This window comes from Halyomorpha halys, unplaced genomic scaffold (genome assembly GCF_000696795.3).
Source record: "Halyomorpha halys isolate HHAL.00 unplaced genomic scaffold, Hhal_1.1 Scaffold1183.1, whole genome shotgun sequence".
In the NCBI taxonomy this organism is placed as follows: Eukaryota; Metazoa; Arthropoda; class Insecta; order Hemiptera; family Pentatomidae; genus Halyomorpha; species Halyomorpha halys.
In genome coordinates this window covers 477590-498139 of record NW_027112552.1, presented here as the reverse complement: position 1 = coordinate 498139, position 20550 = coordinate 477590, and the positions used below count along the sequence as shown (strand labels likewise).

General features: G+C 30.1%; 1 protein-coding gene across 2 annotated transcripts in view; it reads left to right on the top strand.

Moving 5' to 3' along the window:
- sdk (sidekick cell adhesion molecule) overlaps window positions 1-20550 on the top strand; it is a 372487-nt gene that overhangs the window by 77286 nt on the left and 274651 nt on the right. The gene's annotated exons all lie outside the window — the stretch shown is intronic.

Genomic DNA, 20550 nt, shown 5'->3' with positions numbered 1-20550 from the left:
GGCATAACTTATTAAATAAATCATTTTCTCTCTCCCTCTATAATAGGATTCGTCCCGGATTAAGGTTTTCTCCTATACTTTATTTCATTCTATATTTATAAAAAAAATTTAGTTCTAAGATTATATATTACAATTTTGTCAATTATATTTTAAATAACCCTTTAGTATCTTACCTTTCTGATAGTCTTTCATATCACCTGAAAAGAACATGGCTTGGAGAACTTCTAATGTAGCAATGTTATCACAGTGCTGCCTCGGGGTTGCTTCTCCACAAATTTGAAAAATGTCACTTCTCTATTCAAATCAAATTTACTTGTATTTTTACTTTTTATAATGTTTCAAGAAATTGAGAAAAATAAAATAAAAGATTTTTAAAGACGTTTTCTATTTTTATAATTATGAAAATCACAGTTCCAATCAATGAATAGAGTAATGTCTTGTTGAATGAGATTAAATGTGTTCTGTTGTAAATTTTCGCTTAGTGAATTTCTTTCCTCCACACTGATTCCTATATGATTACTATCTTCTTTAGGCATATCTTTCACGAATCTACCAAATCCATGGCTCATATTAATTGGAGGCAATCCAATTACACAAATAAACTGGAATACTTTAACTGACTTATTATTTTAATTACATTTAATTTAGTGCACCAAACTTACAGAACCGCTTTCTGATATAATTTTTTTTTGTTTTATTGGCACTTCTTACAGTAACAAAAAAAAAATAAGATATATATTTTTGTCTTTGTTTATTTACAGCAGTATATAAAGGTTATATCCTGCCTTAAGAAAGTTTATCTATCCGTCCATAAGAGAAAGATGCTTAAGGAATTGACCTTTCAAGTCCTCTAAAGGTTGTATCTTATTTCTACTGTGATTGTCAAAGAGTGTTATTTAAAGCCATTCGTCTGTTAAAAGAGTCTTTGATGTAAAGGACCTGATTGAACTATATATTTACAGAAATAATTACATCAATCCACATTTAAAATTAATTTTTAACAAATATAGTACTATTTCATGATTATACTATTAAGTTCAATTTAGAATATTGAAAATTTTTGTTAGTCATCGAAACATTATTGTTATTAAGAGGCTGTATAATTATTAATTACATGCTGAATGTATTAAAACAACGAAAAATTAAGTTTTTTTTTATTATGGAAAATTAAATTGATTAATAACTTTAGTGTAAAAAAAAAATAATCAAAGAAAAATATGATTATATTGTTTTGCTTGAATAGTGGAACATCTGACAAAATTTTTATGTTGTGTTTGACATATTCCAAGGACTGTACCGTATATTGTTGTTGCTTGACATCCTTACTAGATATAGGACAGTCTATAGAACGCCAGTAGAGAAAGAAACTCCAGGCTACGGTAATATATCTTAAGAATATATCAATTAAAAAAATTAATTGAAACTTTTTCTTTTATGAGATGTGCCACTATTCAAGGAAAGCAGGAGAAATGCCAAAAATTGTTGATTTTTGTTCTTTTGAGGCCTACATCGCCGGTACGCCTCTCGTAGTAAAAAATAACCAAAATTAAACATTCTCGCCCCAGGAAGTGAGTTATTTTCATATTATTATGGTTAATAATAATAATGAATTATTTTAATAAGATGGCAGCTGATAAAGTTACAATAATAAAACTCCTCAGATAATTTTTCATTTAGTTGATGAATCAAACTATATTACTTATCGTTGCATAAAATTAATTTTTCATATCATAAAATGACGTAACGAGGAATTTATATAAACAGTTGTGTGAGTAATAATAGTAACACCAATTCTAAAATTAATATTTCACATGATTACGGATGCCTGCCTATCCTTATAATCAATTAATAATATAAAAAGTTATACATTTTTCAAAACATTAGAAATTATTTAAACAAAAAAAAAAACACAAAAAAGAGAAATAAACATATATATTTATTTATAATCTTTATCTCTATAAAAGTTTAAAAAATAGTGTCTGCTGATGAATGATTTTGACTTTGTTTTAAGTGATATTTGACTAATTAGATATTGATGTTGTTGACCTGGCCAGAATAGCCTGCATGAAGTTAGAGTTGTTTAAATTATATGTTTTCAAAGTTGTATTAAGTAGATTGTCCCTGAAGATGGCCGGATTGGCCGAAACGTCGGACTTATAAGAGAAATAAAAGGTTTTGAGACTATAATGGATAAAATTTGAATTATTTATTAAAAATATATATTTATATGTATAAATGAAAATATAAAGTCTATGCATGACCAATATCTTGGCAATACATGTTTTTTTTTTTTTAATGTGGCGTTTAAGAGATGAATGATTGTAGTTGATGATTACTTTTGTAATGGATTTTCGGTTAGAACAAGTAGTGTTGAGATTAGTTGCAAGTTTTGTAGCATGCTGTTAATTTTTTATTATGAGAGTCCTATGGTCAGTATTAGAAGTGAGAAAACATCTTGATTTGTACCAACATACTGCTGTGCTATAGTCAACCTAAAAACATGCAGATTTAGTTACATAGTAAGAGAAAGCAGTTATATATACTGAATTTCGTGTTGGCCTATTCTGATCCCGTATGGTACAATCTTACCTAATTTTATGATAGTCATTCTACTTACATTTAGTCCAGTTAGAAGTTACTTAAATTAACATATCTATTATAATTAAACGCTACTTACTTATGTCAAAGCTCTATTATTTATCATCATCAGACTTCAAAACTCTTCAACACCTAAAATAAGTGGTCGTTCCGAACAAAGCGAGAACATTTCCCCCAACATTATTGACCATCTCCTGAAAAATTCAAGATCGCCTTCTTCCTTCCTCTTAGGGAACACAGTATGGTAAAAGTTCCTCCGAGGAATGAATTGTTTATTCCTCACACTGTCCCGAGTTATCTTATTGCGAATAAAATTTCTTCTGAAATGGAAAAAGATATTGTTTCTGTGGGAAATTGGCCGTAGATCTAGTTAGATAGTCGGGAGGGTTAATCCCCTGGAGGGGTTTGGCTTTGCCTAGGCTTAGTTGAGATTGACTGTGGAAACTAGATTCCCCCATGGGCCCACTTCTTAATATTACATCACCAAGAGGGAGGGGGGCTTCCACTGGTTCTCTACATCAAGGCCCCTACGTGCCCCCCTTACTCGGAAGTAAATCACAAATATGTAGCTACCTTACCTCCATCTGTGTGGCCTAATCTTTTTAGGGCTCAGTGGTTGAGAATCTTCTTGGGATAAAAAAAAAAAGAGTTCTTCCTTGAAGGGTTGTGTTGAGATAGTGCCATAAGATTAGTACACGCGTAATTAGTCTTATTCTGTGTACAAGATAACGTGTAGAATGTTAATTATGGAGGCCCTAATTACTTAGTTTATTAAAAAAAATACTAAAAAAAATAAGGAATAAAAATACTAACTAGTAAATATTGAGACACTACTGTAAGAGCCATTTAATTGTTTATTGATATTATCTTTTTTTGAACATCATTTTATCGTTTCTTTTTGTTTTTTTTTCAGGTAAGCAAACTTTTTTTTTCTTCATTTCTCCGTTAATCCTAATTAAGTAAGTAGATATTTCATAAAATTAATTTTAAATTATTATATACTTATATTAATCGTTTCCTTTATTGCTATTCTCTTTTCTTTCTTAGTAATTTTTATTATAATTTTCATAACTCATTTTATTAATATAAGCAGGTACATTAATTAATATTAGTAGGAATAATTTGGAAAGTTTCAAGAATTAGTAATATTTATATTAATAATCTGAAATTGAATGGGAGCCGCTTCATTAGGACCAATTTACATAAATGTGATAAACTTTTGCCCTCGTGAATTCAGGCCACCTTCACTGGCTCACTTCTTACCTTTGTTTTATTGTGATTTGTCTGATATAATCAATACATCTTTATACACCAACCTCTTTACTTTGTTTAAATAATGATTAGTTTTTAAAATATTTGAAAATTTTTATATAAATTCTTCTCATGACACGACAGAGTTCCAAGGCTTCGCGCGATGTACTACGGAAATACATCGCTCGATTCTTGACGTGGTTTTTATAGGGTTCGTCACACCCACGCCTATTTCTGTGAGTGCTAACGGGCCTCACAAATGCCTGGGGGTGGGGAAGGCTGTTAATGAGTATTGTGTAATTATTTGCTTGAAAAAAATCCCGGGTAGCGCCAGGCTCGAACTCAGAACCTTTTGATTGGTAGACAGGTGCGTTACCACGCTGCCGCATTCCCCTCTTTATATAAATACTATTGTTAATTAGGACGAACTATTATTTATGAATATGTAGATATTTTATAAATTATAATATTTTTATAATGAATTTATATCGCAGGCATTGATAAAAGTTGGAATAATAGGGAAGGATATAAAAAGTAAAGATAGTTATAGTAAGATCTAACTATATTAATATAAAATGTGCTGTAGTTCTGCTCAAGGCGTCGATTTCATGTTTTACATTAATAAATAATATTCGTAAATATATTATTTGAATATTGCTGCTTTTATTGAATAATAGCACATTTTAATCTTTAACAAAGTTTTTTTTTATTTATTTAGAATTGGACCTATTTCAAAGATTAGACAGTTGACCACAGTTACTTTACTGAGACCTTTTAAAAGTTATTAGACGTGTTAAAATTAACTCCAGTCTATGGTACAATCTATTGTATACCTTTCACACAAAATAAAAAAATTAATATTTTTTTGTCAAATGTGGCACTATTCAGGACAAGCAGCAATATTTAGAAAAACAAAATTATTCATAAGAAAGATCGAAAATTTTACAATAGCTTTTTTTGTATTGATATTTTAGTCTAGTGTGTTTGGGTGTTACGTTAGCAACCTCGAAACTGCAGCGGCGCTGGTTTGGTTTAAGGGAAATTTTGATTTTTCCCACTTAGGTTAGTATAGGAGTTCAACCTGCTGAGTAGTATCCAATCCCCCTAATTATCAGAAATGACCAGTAAGGAGATCAACGAAAAAAAATTTTTTTATGAATATGTTTTGTTTTAATTTATCAATATCGCCAAAGCTGTTTTTCAGCTTGGATGTGGATTATGAGTTGCAACAGCCCGATTTTTAGGGTACTTATTATTGTGCCTTTGTTAGTAAGAATAATGTTTGATAAAAATAAATTTACAAAAATTAACATATAAATAAATATATATTGGTAGAGGAATAAATAGACATGGTCATTATTGAATTTCGGATTGACAAATAGTCAGGGTGATCGATACCGATTTAGATATTTTAGATCTTTTAGATAAAAGATAGTTGAGTTTTAGTGAAAGATAATTTTTTTTTTTCCATTAGTTCCTTGATTGATTAATTTGTTGAAAAATATTTGTGTTTCTACACTAATGAATATGTATAACTTATGCAGGTTATTCAACTTTAATAATGCAGAGATATTGTTTTGGGAAACATTACTTACTACACTAAGGTAACGGGATAAATATAAAATTGAATATTCAATATTGACATACTTCAACTTTTTTCTCAATAACTTATTTAAAGAAGTGAAAAAATAATTGAGTGTTAGTCGATGTCCTTACCAGATTTCTTATTCAACTAGATTTTCTTGACTGCTGAATCATTTTTAATGAAATTTTAGCAATACGTGGCTGGAGTTTTTTTTTTTTTTTATGGTATGGAGAATTTCCTGGGAAAAAAAAACTCCGAGACAGATGTAAAAATAATATACGGAAAGTCTTTGTGTAACAACATTTCTTCTACTTTTTTTAATTTAAAGTTTATTTTGTAAATGTTATTCCTATTCAATAGAATAAATGATGTTTGAAAGTAGGTGCGCTTATATGACAACTTGTTATAAGAATTCGTTTTTCAGGGTTTCCTTGGTGTAAATATCGAATATAAACTTTATCAATATTATAAATGGGAATTGTTTGGTTAAATATTTCGAATCAACAAAATTGAAGGTACTTTAGAGGAAGATTTTTGAAAATTCTGCATTTAGCCCTTTATAAAATATTTCAATGAGAATAAGAATAGCTGATATTAAACATTATTTACTTGTACATTGATATACCGAGTTTAATGAAAATCGTTTGAGAAAATCGAAAAACATGTATAATATCGATTCTATAAATGGATTACCAACTCCAAAGACCCGGGTTCGAATCCGGCTGTTGCAGATAATAACCTGTAGCCGTTGAGTCAGTCCTGTGGGTTCGGAACCCTTCGGGGTCCGCCCAGCCTTATAAAGAGGGAGGGGACCTTAATTAGGTAAAAATATGGCGTGGAGCCTTATTCTGACTTAACACCTTCTTGCTACTGTTGGTCTATTAACAGTAAGTACTACACCCTACAATCCTTACAAAGTATTACAACCCTAATCCTTCATGGGTTAAATACAAATTTAATTTTTTAATCGATTCTTTAAAGTTAGCAAGTCGATATTATAAAAAAAAATGCTGTAACGTCCCAGGTAACCTGCCTCAAATTAATTTCAGTTTCGTAGGACTTTTCGTTTTTGTACTAACGTTTTCATACACACGAACAATATTGCAAGGCTTGGTTATTGGGAGACAAGGGACGTCTAAAGGTATTTCTGCCAAAAACTAGAATTCGGAATTTTATATGTTTGCAACTCTCCCTTGGACCATTTATTCCGTAAATAGGTGAGTTAAAGACGAGCTGACAAACTGATGGAATCAATTATAAACTTAAGTAATAGGCGTACCCAGAGCTGCTGCCCCTTTCCTCCCCTAAAAGTGGGAAAATTATTAATTTAATAAAAAATATTTTTTTAAAAATTGCAATAAGTAATAAAACTGCGAAAAATATATATTATTTTCTTAAAATTTTAGTTTCATTCTCCTCTTCCGTGCAGTCATGTCACAACTAAATCGACTATGATTTGCTCCCACCCCTGAGGTTTGATCCATCAGGCCTGGTAGCTTACTTGATTTTGAATCGAATCGTTTATATAAGAAACACAAACAATCCATTCATTACATTAGGTCTAATAAATTATTGCTTTATTTGTTTATTATTTTGTTATTTATCAATGAACAGTAGTAAAGAAAAGAAGTGTTGCAGAGCGTCCGCACTTTTATTTTCGTATGTAAATAGATCTTTTCCGTTCTTTTTAGGCTGCGGCTGAAGGAAGTGTCGCTTTGATCATAAAACTTTCCAACGGGCCTTCAACATTCTTGGCATTCTTTTAACGCCGTGAAGCAAGTTTATATTCATTCTTTTTTTCTTGACTTCTGAAGTTTTTGAATTTGTATTGTCTTTGTGCAATTAAGGAGTTTTCTTTTTTTTAAGTCGAAATTTATAGTAATTTTCAATATCTTCAAGTATTAATCTTGAAAACGAACTCGCTTCTCAATAATCTCTAAATTAATTCAGGAAGTCTTAGATTTTTAATAATAATGTAAATATATAATAAAAATTAAAATACCAGTCAAAAAACTATGAAAGAAGTACTTATACATAAAAACAAGTCTTTTAATTGTAAATGCGACCTCTTTCAAACGTTTCTTCTTATCAATAGAAAAAATAACTAAAAATAATATTTTGTTAAAAATAAAAATATTTTTTTTTTTTAACGTTCATTTCGTCACTGATATACATGCTGGAAAACCTGTCAATTTCATTATACTATTCCCCATTATACTATTATATATCCCAAATTATAATCTGACATAAAAGATTAACACAAAGTAAACGTAAATTAAAAATGGTAAAAACTTTTATGTAAGTTTAGGTAATTGTTAATTACTGAAAATAAGTATATATAAGGAGATATTGCTACATATGTCCTAGATATGTCCACATACCTAGGACTCGTTACTTTAGCCGAGTTGGTTCGTCAGTTGAAAAATTACACAATACTAAACATTATTGCAGCCACATTATCTAAAATATTGGAAATTCCAATTTTTTTCCTAAATATATAAAATGATACACGTTGGAGCTACTGCCAGGTTGTCCTAGGAACGCCCTTAGGTTCTACGGATGTTTAATTTGGGACCTTAAATATTTTGTTGATAAAGGAGAAAAAAAAGATGGAAAATGCGAACATTAAGTATAATATAGCTTATAAAAAATAAACTAAAATAATATTTATTAAAAGAAAGGTAATAATAAAATAAAAATTATAAATCATTAAGAGAACAAAACACATGAAATATTCTTTAAAACATCAATTGAAATGAACTAAATAAAATAAAGAAAAATCAAACATTAACTATTAAATTTGATACAAAACTCTACAAAATAAAAACCTATCCTAAAGATCTCTTGAAAGATAAAACATTAATAAATTTAAAACGTTAACGATTAAGCATTGCAAGTTACTTGGTGAAATAAATTAATAAAATTTAATGACTATTATTATAAATATGGAACTAAAGGAATAGTAGCAGAGGCGAAATACATACCATAGATGACTATGGGTTGATTATCAGAATAGGCCGCACTTGATGAAAATATTAATGCTGATGACGACGGTAGACAGATTTAGATATGATAAATATAAAGATTATATTAAACTGTATTAGAAGATGAAAACTAAGTAACATTGTACACTGTGTACAGATAGATAATAGTAAAGTATGATGTCTTCTCCCTCAGGGAGGGAGTTGCGTTAGGAATTTAATAATTAAAAATTAAACAGATTAAAGTAAAATTAAAGTTTGGCCTTAACAGTACTAATCTAATCATTTTTTTTAGTTAAAAAAATTTTTTTTTTGGCATCTTGATAACAATACTGCATGCTTATACATTGCTACTTTGCTTGAATAGTGGCAAATGTGACAAAAAATATTTATTTTTTTATTTTGTTTATTTGACATATTCTATAGATTGTACCGTAGGCTACAATTAATTTGTCACAACGCTCATATGGATGAAAGTAAAGAAAGTAACCACAGTCAACGCTACCCTCTTTAGAATACGTCCAATTCTTAATAAAATTAAAACGATTCAAGCGAAGCAGCGATATATCTGCTTGCAAAGTTTTGTGATCAACCTAACTTAGTTCCTTTAGGGATAAATGTTAAACTGAGCAATTGTTAAACATGTTGAATTGTCAAATTTTATTCAGTATGCAACTATAAACTTTTTTCTACGATAGATTACTTAGATACTATAACTTAATGCATTAGTCAGTTAACGATTACGGTTCTAAGACTAGAACATCCAAAGATTGAGAAGAGCATGGGTGCAAGATCTCTTGACGTGAGTAAATAAAGCTGCAGATCAAGTCTTCTTCATTCTTCGCATGTCAAATTTAGTGTAATGTTACTGACAGGCAATCTGCCGTACCTGAATTTGACAGGTGTAGATACAAACTTTAAGGAGGAAGAAAAAAGTATTCATTCGTACTAGCGAGTATTTGAGGAACCATGACCAATATTTTTTATACTTAATCTTGTATACATAATACCAATATTACACTTTTGCATTTTTTAATTGTTATATTTCTTTTTGTTTAAATATTACTGTTGCTCAGATTATGAAAACATTCACTTATTTTTAAAAGATTTTTTATTATTAGGTTAGAAATGTTATTGTTTATAGAAATGTGAATGTTAATTTTTTTATTATAAAGCCATTCATTTTTTATTAAAAATAATATTTCACTCCCTGCAACTCTTATTATTCTTTACACGCTTTTGTTGAAGTTTGTATTTATAAATAAAAATAGACGTGCGTGTTCGTATGTTTCACTTTGTATTTCCTTGCACTTTGGTGGTTGCATGCCTGTAGGAAATATGGTAGTGGCAAGTAGTTGAACAGGAGGTATTTTTTATGTTTTGATTAATAAATTCAACTTCATATCGTGTGGATATAGCCGTTGCTAAATTAACTTCATTTATTTAACTGTAGGAAATATTTATTTATTCTTTATTTGTATTCGGCAATAAAAAATGAAAGGTTTTCCTGACTTGCCAGTCTATCTTAAGAAATAATCGCACTTCGTTCCACCCACTGTTTTATTTTTATCTTGAAGGGTTTGATTCCTAATTTGAAATATCTTCTAATCAATTCATAGGACACGTGCTTCGGTAAGCTGATCCTTAGAGATGAGCTACAGAAACCGGCCGGAGTGTGCCTACTCTAGAAGAGGCCCTGGAAGAAGCCATCTCTAGAGATAAGCTATCAGAAAGTAAACGAGGGGCAGTCGGAGCACAGGGGGCTCTCTGTCTAAGGCCGGGGTAAAAAACTGAACAGAAGGGAAGAAGCAGGAGGAAGAAAAAAACTTGGGGATGTGGGATGGGATTTTTAGAAACCCTTTTAGAGGCGCTGTCAACGGTAGGCCATTCAGCTCTCGTCTCAAATTAACAAGCCACGGGAGCCGGGAATGAATTTTCAAAATGCCGACGTCTACGACGTTTACCTTCCTCATGTCTTCCTACCACATCTTGCTAAATATGATGTATTTGAGTTGGGTAAATTAATATAATTTCATGAGCCTACTTCATTCATTACATTGGTATCGTTAAAAGAGGGCATATAACAAACTTTCTTGTTTCTCCCTTTAAATTTCTATAAATGAGGATTTCGGTCGTAAAATACTATTATCACCGGCTTTCGCCAAGGCTAATTTCATAAATTGTTATAATAATCTTTAAGAAGTTTGTCTCTTAATTTATGGTGACTTTTGGTCGAAAGTAAAATATTACTGTTAACAAATTATTATTTAAATCAAATATTGCTATTAACTTAGTAAATATTTTGATATGTTTTAGTTACCATGTTTAACGACGGAACGTCTCAAATACTTATATTATCATGATTATATTAGTTTTTATGATAGTACATAAACATTTTTACGAAATATTCTCACTTTGCATTATACTTATCTTTAGAACGTTATTTATAATTATTTTTTTAAAAATAAATAAATAAATGACAGTGAATGGGAAGGTTCGATACTGAAACCACTTATCGCTCCAACGTCCGATTGCGGTCTAAACCCAAATTCAAATGATCAGGCTAAACGCAATCTTCTTACGTTTCGATCTACCATTGGAACCTGAGTAACATTTTAAATATTCGTTCATTACCACGCCTTACAATTTTACAGATATTTATTTTCATATTCATTTTATGAATTGTTTAATTTGTTTGACGATATATAACCACAATTTTTTTTTTTGTTTCTAATGTTTTCTAGTTTTTACGTTTAGATTATGGCTGGATTCATCTCTCCATTAGATTGGTTCGTTATTAAGTAATGAAGTCTTAAATGTATTATAACTGCTCGTAAGCCTCTGTAAATTGAATATCTTATGTATCCTTTTCCCTTTTCCCTGATTTTAAAGATGAGATTCAAAAGAGTTAATGATGCGACAGAAGTAGTTAAATATTTGGAAGTCTTTTACGAATGGATTAATTAAAACGTTGATTATTAATTTTTCTTTGTAATCAGTAAATTAAAAAATTTAAACTGTCCCCTTATGACAGTGCTGTCTAAGAATCATACAATTCTTTTAGTATTGCGTCAGACTCTATTCAGTGATATTTACCTGCCCGTTAATAGCATTTATGACATTAAAGCTCAACTCATATGGTGATATTTAACTGCCATTAGATTATGTGAACTGTGTGACAGTTTCTCTTATGATTGCATTTCCTGTTGTGAGAGTAAATTTTGGTATATAGTAGTAATAAAACTACTATAACGTTAACTGCCACATATATAGTAACAATTCCTAAGATTCCGTAATTCCATTCCTCAGAACTCCTGTCAGCTCCTCGTATCCTCTTTCGTCTTCCCCCACTTCGACTATGGAGGACTATCTGCAGGGCTAGTGTTGAGACTGAAGAGACTCATGAATTGATTTGTAAGATTTATCTTAGGGTTCCCAAGGCGCTCTCAAGTCTCCCGCTAGTATACCGAGTTGAAGAGGCCCTATTCAACCTCCTCAAGGCAATACCTTCTTGGTGTATTCCTATAAGTTCTTAAAATCAAAAATCCTACCTATATCCTTGATCTCCTCACTCGTCGTTCATCCATCCACTCATTAAACACCAGATCTCAACCGATTGACATATACATGCTCTCCTATAGAACCGCCTTCTTTAGCAAATCCTTCGTCATACGTGCAACCTCCATCTGGATTTCTCTTCCCATCTCCAGTCGCTAGTCCTCATCCATTCTTTCCTTTAAGCAACTACCTATTCCTCCACTTATTGTATAACCATACCTCCGCATCATTGTAATAAAATAAATAGGCATATATTGATTAACATTATAAACTGTTAAGCCAATATCCCAATGTAATTTCATTTTACTTACTTGCCAGACAAAAATCTTAATGTATGAACCATGAATTTATTCTTAGGGGACTTATATTCTAGAATATAATTAGTTTTTCACTTTCATTTCATTTCATATATAGTCCTCGTCAGTAAACTGTTTTATCTTATAATCATAATGGTTAGAAAACATTGTTTTTCCTTATTGTCCTGTTTTAATTGTTTGTATGTTTGATATTGATTTAATAAAAATTTTTAACCTTAAAATAATAGTAATGATGATCTTTATTAAGTTGGTAATATATCCTGTTCAAAAAATCAACTATTTTTTTTACGGATGTGCCACAATTAATGCAAATTAGCATTTTATTTGAAACAAGATGTACTTTTCTTTTAATAAAAAATATAATTTCTTTTTTCCTATCAACTCATAAAGTAATATTTATAGTACGATACTTAAGGTTGTATAATGCTAAGAGATGTGTCCACACCTGGCCGTAAAGGAGTTTATTGTGGGCTGTATATGTTGTGTCTATTGTACTGCACTGTATTGTACTGAAGCAACAGGTTGACAGTAAAAGTAATTTTCGAAAAGACCTGTAAGAGATAACTCATTGTGCTCGGAGAGCGAAGAGAGTATCATTTAGCCCATAAGACCTTGCCACATGCGACGAATGCTTCCTGTAATGTCTTCCTAATTGCAGATATTACAGCCAATTGACATATTATTAAACTGTGCCGGTAGCATGAGGGGTCCAATTTAGTAATTAAAACTTCAATTTATAAAGCTTTTTGTTGTTTTGTCGAAAATAATTCGTTCTATTTGGAGGAATTGAGCGCAAAATATTGTTTTATTTATAAAAATAATATAGTATAAAAAAAAGTATTTATCTCTGCGACCTTGTGAGTTTAAAGAAGTATTTTGAGTTTGTGAGTTTTGTGCAGCATTTCTGAACAGACTGACAGAAACGTTCGAGTTCCTGCACAGGCCTTTTTTATTCTGATATTCCCGCACAATAATTTATTTCTATCAGGATTATACACCATATAAGTAAAACTTTCTCATATTGTGAAATACGTTTAGTAGATGTACGGCGGATAAAGTTTATTACTATGTAGTGGCAAGAAAAAAAAAACTTACAAAATTTCTCAGTATTATTTTTCTAAAAATTATTTTAGAAATATCTTTTCATGCAAATTCAGACGAATTAAGTGGTAATTAATGAGTGAACTTGTGTTAAGTTTTTTGGTAATTTAACACTTTCTTTTAAAGCTCACTGATGCTTGCAAGTATCTATCACTTTATCAAATATCTTTAATTAACTAATCTGATGCAGCATTATTTTAATTAAAACATATTTTCCTTCGTAAGAATAGGCCTAAATAATAATCCCTCCTAAGGGAGTAAAGGCAATTTCGGAACTGCATTGGCGCCGATTCAAATCCAGCAGAGGCGTGGGGGTCGACTTTTATTTCTGTGGCGGTCCTACAAAATGAAAACTTTACCCTTCACCGAGGTTAGGTTAGAATGGTACCGCGTAAATCCTTCCCCTCTCCCCACTGTGCATTTGAAATGACCTGGAAGGGGGTTATTAAATAAAAGGATTTCAAAACTTCATGAGGGCAACTTATGATAAATAACAAGCAAGAGTGATTACTTCCTTAATTCCAACCTTAACACTGTAGCTTGACATTTAGAAACATGCCTGAAATTTAGGCTGAAACATTGGCAATAATAGAAATAAAAATACTAAAAAAAAAAAAAAGTAAGTTTTATTTATTTGTAGTATTATCTCAACTCAACCTCTCCTCATACAATACTCATGGCCAACAACTAATGTATCTATCTTAAATTAGAAAGATATCCCAAAGTGTCAATAAATCGATGTTGAGAACTCGATTATTAGAAAATTAACTTATATGAATGTCAATAACAATACTATTTGATTGATTGTACATTATTTCTTAGTATATAATCATATTTAATTAATCAATAAGTATTGAGGTGTTTAGAGTTCACCGTAAATTTGCCAATAGGAGGAGATGATCTGGGTGAAGTCAGGTGTCATCAGCTGTTGTTATCTTGTTTTTTGTTTTCATTCTTGATGAAGGTCTGAAATTCAGGACGAAACGTTGGCACAAATAAACGAGTTTCACTTATTTGTTTATCAAAATCATCCATTGCTATCGCTAAAGTTTTGGAAACCCTGAGAAGAGGAAAGATTGACTCTTGGGAAACAAAGATGGCATTATATGATTCAATGCTCTCTTCAGTTCTCCTTTATGCATCCGAAGTTTCGAGCCTTAGATATCTGGATGCCATCGAAATTTCTCAAATTAAATTTATTAAATACCTATTTGGATGGCCCAAGAATATCCCAAACTATATAGTTCGACTCGAGACAGGTAGAAATCCATTAAGTTCAAAAGTAATAACAAAGATCATCAACTACTGGCCCAAACCGTCATTAATGTCAGAAAAGAGACTCCCAAAACTATGTTCCAACAGACTAAGGATGCTAGATGCAGAAAAACCTGACGTAGTATACAACTGTGTCTTACAACTCGATGAAGCATATTTAACATATAGGTTAAATTAAAAAAAAATAAGGTGCATCAGCCAATAAGAGTAGGAAACCCGGAGCATATCAAACTACACTACGGAAGCAAAACCATCACTTTCAAGGCAAACGAACTCTGTCCATTCTGCAAAAGTTATTTCCATAATGGTTTTTTACTACATCCTCCTACATTCTTCCACCTTTAAAGAAAATAGACAATATATCTAAAAGCCATCATTATAAAACATTGAAAATATATTGAACATTGATAGTAAAGCCAAATTAAACAGACTATATTTTTACATTGTAACAATATATAATAAGTTTAATTTTGTAAGTGACATATAAATTCTATTATGTAAATAGTTTTCTAAGCCATTTAATACCTTAATTTATATCACGCTTTCGTTTATTTAAAAGAATTCTCATTATTTTCAGTTAAATACAATGGAATAATGAATATTATGTTAATAGTTGTGTATTATCCAGTCTGTTTTTTTTTTTTCATTGTTTTGTTATAGAGAACTTGTTTTATCTTTTGTTTATTGTTTTTGTAATGGAGCACTTAATCCCTTGTTAATTCCTCAGTACTCCTTTTTATAAAGGATGTGCAGAATATTATCAAGGGATCATTTATGACAGAATGCCACAGGTTTACAACTGGATAATAAACTTTGAAGAAATTCCTTCAGGGTAGATGCAATAGTAGTTCTTGAGATTTAAAATATGCGAGTTTAGAACAACTAAAGAGTTTGAATTTGCCGACATTTAAGAAATAGAGTTTTTTTATGAGTTTAAGGTAAGATTTTTAGTGGTTTATGACCATTTTTAAAGAAACTTTTAACTTTTTTTCTTTTTTATCATCCTTAAGATGCTTTTTATGAGACGTAGTAACTATGTTTTTATGTAATAAAAAGTTTAAATTTTAACTTTATTTAATTTAAGTGTTGATTCCTAGTTGATTAGTTTTTATGCCTACTAATAGAGCAAATTCGATGCTTAATTTAGTTTAAAAAGTAATAATCATTTGCTTTTTTTAAACACTCAAATGAGATTTGATGAATAAGTCATATAAAAGAAAACTACAAATTAACTTATATTGCAATACTAAAAATTCATAAGAAGGTTTTATTATGTACTTAGATACACCAGTAGGTATTTACTTTTGTTAGAGAAAAAAATATTATCGGTTTATGGATTAAGAAGGTAATACTGAAAAAAAAGAAAACTTAAATATAAATATACACACACAAATTAATAATTCCTATTATAACTGTTTCGCTGACTGTGAGTTTTGTGAAATATACATTAAGCTCAATTTTGCTGATATATTTTCAAAAATGACCTGGACGGAAAAACTAGAAAATTCAATAAAATCGATCAATTTAGTAATTACAGAACATTCATAAGACCCCTCCCCCATAATTAGAAAATGGTACCTGCACTTCTATATGAAACTCCTTTGTTTATTAAATTTTCTTAAGGTTATGAAAAGAAGACAATAATACGTGATACATAAGGCTGGTCAATTTAGTTTAAAAAGTAATAATCGTCTGATTTTTTTTTCAACATTCAAATGAAATTGGTGATAGATTTGTTAATCTAAATAAAACATAGAAAAGGACCATATGAATTAATTTATACTCCAATATTAAAACATCATCCTACCTTAATAGAAGAAAAAAAGTTATCGGTGTATCGATTAGGAAGGTAATAATGAAAAAAAAAAAAATATATATATATCTATATATATATATATATAAATACATAACTTTTATAAGACGCCTGATAATTAGAAAATGGTACCTGCCCTTATATGATAAACTCCTTTGTTTGTTAAATTTGATAAAGGATTTTGAAAAGAAGATGGACTCGATAACATCTACCTGAAGACAGTTTCTTCAAAAATCAATAGTATTATTTATTTATCATATTTTGAAAACAGTTTTAATTTACAATAAATAATTTTTAAAAAATATTAGAAACTATTAACTCGTTCAGATTGAAATAAATTAGTGACTTTGTCTGTATTTTTTTTTAACATCAGTGCAGAGTGATATTATACTAATTTACAAGCCAAGGTTGCTTACCTATTTAAAAGGAGGAAACAGCCATAGGATGTCATAATTCTATTTTTTCATGGAAATGACAAGTACCAACCTTGGCTATAGGCAGGAATCTACTACACCAGTATTCCTGAACGCCCATATTATTCTGAATCTGTTATTTTCTCACACAACAATAAACTGTTCCGACAAGGGTTAAACCGTGACATGGTCGAGATAAGCATTGATAATCGGAAGGAAAGTGTGCGTCTTCACGACTTCTATATAACAGAGGTTCTAGCCTTACTCCACTTTCCTAGATCGAACCTTTCTAGTCTACTAATACCAGGGGTCATAGCAATCAAGACACTCCACTGCTTTCAAGCTTTCTAAATCAAACATTCAAGCCTCAGTAAGTTATAGGGATAAGATAATAATCTAATAATTAGCAGCCCAGTTCCAGTTTAAAATTAAATGGCCGACAAAATTTTGAGACAGTCGGAAGTATTTGAAAACGTTTGCCAGGTTGATAATTGCGGTTTTCTAACCACTTTTTTCGAGAATTTAAGGAACACAAATCAAAGAGAGTTTAATATTTTTACCATTATATATTTTTAATGACCATTTCTGCGCTAACATCCAACCTTCAGTGCCTTCTGTCTAAATTACAGCACAGTTTCAAATTTTAGTCATTTTTTTTTTTTTAGTTGAAATTCTTGTTATGTCATTATGTGCATGTGTGTCATTATAAGTTAAATAAGCTTTATATCATAAAAATATGATTCCCATTTTCACTTCATGAATGAATAAAAAAGCTTTCCTACCTTGGGATTGAAGGAAATAAAAAAAAAAATGTCCCAGAAGAAACTTTATAAACACTTTGTATGCTATTTATCCAAAAAATAAATCAAGAAACTTATATTAATAAATAAATTAAAGAACGACGTATATTATGTTGATTATTATAATACATACCTTAATTAAATACCCATATATGTAAAAAATGTGTTATTTGAATATTATGCTTTTTTTAAGACTTAATGATTTTTTTCTGTCCGTAAACATTTAGTAATAATTTAATAAGCATCTACTTAATTCATTAATTTGGTTATTGCTGAAAAATTTAAAAAATGACCCCTAGTATATGAAATAGCAGGAAATTAAAAAAACTGCAGAGGTTAACGATCTATCAACAGGACTGACAAACTATTTCGAATCATTAATTATGATCTTTCAAGGACAAATGGACATTTTTTTCTTTAATTTTTTAATTCTATAATATATTGGACGTTTCATGCCTAAAATTCTAAAATACTACTTAAAACCCATTTCCTTTCTTGTTTTCTCCCAGTTTGACTGTGACTGCCTGGTATATGGTGGACTCTCGGGTAATATGGAATCTAAACGTATATTTTGTGCAATACGATTTATTTTCGGGATCACGCCAAGAGATACGCATATAACCCAGTATTTCCCAGCTTCTTTCCTATTCCAAGTAATTAGTACTCAGCGCCCCTCCTATATCCTAGAAAACCTCTAATTCAAATTCTCAGTCCAATCTCGTACTACCAGGTCCTGTTAATCTGACATCTTTCCTCCACCTCACCGAACTGCTGCGTTTGATAAATCATTTTTTACCCGAGCTTATCTCTGGAACTCCATTCCCTGCAACATACGTCATGTACCAATCCTTCCCTCGTTTTAAAACCGTTCTATTTAACTACCTTTTACTTCATCAATCTGATCCAATATTGTAATAGTACTTATATTTTGTAACTACCTTATTGTTTTGTTTTTTTTGTATTTAGTTAGTTTTTAATTTTTTTTTTCTTCAAAACTTTTAATCCCCATACTAATATCCTTAATCCAACCAATCTTGAACATGTTGAAGCAGAGATTACAATTCCACTCCAAATGACCCTTCCTCCTAATGCCTTTCATCCCTCAGAAATAATGATCATCATCCACCAATTACCTTCTAAAAAAGCTCCTGGCTACGATCTTATCACAGCACACATTCTGAAACAGCTCCCTCGTAAAGCCATCCTATTTCTTACCTATATATATAATGCTACACTCCGATCCACCTATTTCCCTGACCCTTGGAAAATGTCTATAATAAAAATGTTTTCCAAACACTCCAAGCCACTTGAATATCCATCTTCCTACTGACTGTTACTTTAGTAAAAAATTATAATATAGACAATTTTAAATTTTTCCTTATTTATGGATTAATAAATTAATAAATTTATATTTATTTATTTTCTGTGATTCTATGTTTTCTGGATGATCCATGAAGTGGTTAAATGTTAGATATTATTCAAATTATGTGTGTCATTGATAAATTTACTATTTTTGTTTATATAAATTTATATATTTTCTATTGTGGTAAAACTTCCTCATGCCGCCAAATTTGATGAAGGCCTGAAATTGGTTAAGAAAAAAAAAGTTTTATTTATCGGTGTTCTCTCCCCTCCTCATTCACTCCCTCTCTCTCCATTACTTCTAATATCTTTTATCTATCATCTACCACTTAAATAATCAGGGTATCTTTGTCACTTTAAACTTCAATTGTTGTTTTAATTTTTTACTTAATTAATTTTTTTGAGGATTTTAGTACGCCCAGATTCAACTGAAGAAGTTGGTAATTTATTAAAAAATTAATAATTTCTCATTACTTTTTTAAAATAAGAAGTTATGAAGTTATTGAACTCGTAGTACTTCTTGGATAAACCAATGTAATTAATTATTTTTATTATGTTTTTCGCAAGTTCTCAACCTCTTTTTCAATAACATTTATTCGTAACAATGTATTATTGTTATTATTTTTCAATAATAATGAAGCTAATATAATAATTCTGATATATCGACGGCTTGCTTCACAGTTTTGCATTTACATTTAAGTGCATTTCAACTACCTTTACAAACAATGCAATTAAAAGTCCAAAGGCTACAATAAAATTAAAGAAAAATAATTATTTTTCTAAAAAGAGAGAACCTTTGATTGCATTTTTCAATAAGTTGGTGAAAATATACTTAGCACTACTGTGAAGTAAGCCATCAATATATCAGTTATATTATATTATATAGTATCTTATTATATTATATATAATATAGTAAAGAAGACATGTTAAGAGATTACTGAAGGTCTTCATTATTGGTTTCCTTTTGTTCCAGATAGGGCCAATAGAAGAGGCTGGCCAAGCTTATCAGGGCGGCTTCATTACTTTTCTTATTTCTGTTAGTCCACATCGCTGACCCTTCATACCGCGACATTTTACCGGTGGCAGGTCAATTTCGGCCATTCCTCCAGATATATTATATATCTAGTTTTAACAAAAAAATGTCAATCATTATTATTAGAATTCAATTAAGTCGTTTATATCTGAAGAAAAAAACGCCTTAACTATATGAGATAATTGGTGGTGCGGTCAGTGAAGAGTACAAATATGTAAAAACTTACAGAAAAACAAGAAACATAACGAGACAACAGATAATTATTTTTCTTGTTTTTGATTATGGTTCTTAAATTAAATTATTATTATTTAAAAAAATTATGTTTTTTTTCCTTTAATTTCATTTAATTATTATGGTTTCTATCAAGTTTTGTTTTTAGCCCTGATGATGATTTGAGATTCTGGCCGAAACGTCGGTACTAATGAATATGTTTTGCTGTATTTTTTGTGTTCTGCACCCCCTA